The sequence below is a fragment of the Schistocerca nitens genome, chromosome 2, assembly GCF_023898315.1.
Source record: "Schistocerca nitens isolate TAMUIC-IGC-003100 chromosome 2, iqSchNite1.1, whole genome shotgun sequence".
In the NCBI taxonomy this organism is placed as follows: domain Eukaryota; kingdom Metazoa; phylum Arthropoda; class Insecta; order Orthoptera; family Acrididae; genus Schistocerca; species Schistocerca nitens.
Genome location: NC_064615.1, coordinates 400,338,801 through 400,340,206, shown reverse-complemented (window position 1 = coordinate 400,340,206; position 1,406 = coordinate 400,338,801). Strand labels below are relative to the sequence as shown.

Sequence of the window (1,406 nt, the reverse complement as noted above, 5' to 3'; positions counted from 1 at the left end):
ATAAAAACGAAAACATCTTTTTAGTACATACAGTCCATTTCATAAAAATTATTCATTTGCATTTTTTCATACTGTGTGGTCGTACCATGTGAGATGGGTCACAATGCCGTACTCCAGCATTGTTTCGCTTTTTGTTTATACTTCTTTACAAAAATGTTTTCTGAAGTTAGGGCAGTGTACTCTTAGAGACAAGTGCTGATGTGTTGTGACATGATTGCATTGTTATTTATGAGTGCTTATTTCAGTAGCTATCCTACAGATTTTTAATTTTGCGCATTTTTACATATTGTCTGGAAAATTATTTTTTTCAGCGTGGCCTTCTGATTCTGCTACGAGCAAGAAAATTTTGTCTCTTCACATTCGTGTTGCTGTTATAGAATTGTAATATATCCCTGTCTCCAGATTAAGTATCTTTCTGTTATAATAACCAACTGATAGTAATACTAAAGTTTTTTCTTACAGCACTTAATGGCCGTGTTACTAAATTATTCAGAATCTTTGATACACCGATTCTGTGGCCATTTGGAACTTCCTTCAGGTTCATAATGGTCTACACTAAAAATTAAATTCGGTAAACATTTGATGACCATCATTGAAAGAGAGGGCGAGAGAGAGAGAGAGAGAGAGAGAGAGAGAGAGAGAGAGAGAGTACTATAATTTTGGCAGTAACTACTATGCGCTCCCCGTGACGACTCTCTTTACTTCGAAACAGACGTCTTGTTTCCGAACCCACTACACATATTATCACATGCTAAAATGGCTTTCTGATCCAGCAATCGTAAGGGGTATCTTGCAATTGCCATTACTTAAGAGCTATCACTGCGGGAAAACTTACCCCCATTTGGTACAGTTTCCATTTCCATCGACTGAACGTTACTGTCAACGTTCGCATTGTTGCTCGATCCTCGATTGTCGGAGCCATTTATTTTCAAAATTTATAATTCATAATGTGTAACTGTGTACACACGATGGTGTTTTTTTCTTATTTATGAAAACCTTCTCCTTGGATTTACAAACGACAGAAATTCGCAAACTGTGACCAATTACACATGACATTAGTTATTTGTAAACTTTTCGTGCTACTTAATTTGTTTTTCCAGTGCTTTTGTGGTTTGTTAATGGTATGTGTCTTTTTACCGATGTTCATATTGAATGTTATGCAACAGTCCGTGCGCTACTAGTAGTGTCAGCTACTGAATCGGCTGCCTTAAGCTATTCAGAGCGTAGTATGGTTTTTCTCATCGAATGATAGCTCAGTCAACATGGACTATTTGAACTTGACAACTATTCGATGGGGACTGGTCTCAATCGATGAATGAACTTTTTCGGCTTTTGTGTTAATAATGGTCAGCATTTGCACTCAAATGGTTTGATTTAAATAAATTATGAAAGTGATTGTTTTTATT

The 1,406-nt window shown here is 36.3% G+C and overlaps 1 non-coding gene across 1 annotated transcript; it reads right to left on the bottom strand.

Moving 5' to 3' along the window:
- Positions 1-530: 530 nt before the first annotated feature.
- On the bottom strand, positions 531-598 carry LOC126237758 (small nucleolar RNA SNORD78). The gene has a single exon (XR_007545202.1). It is a non-coding gene; the product is annotated as a small nucleolar RNA SNORD78 (small nucleolar RNA).
- Between the last annotated feature and the right edge of the window lie 808 nt (positions 599-1,406).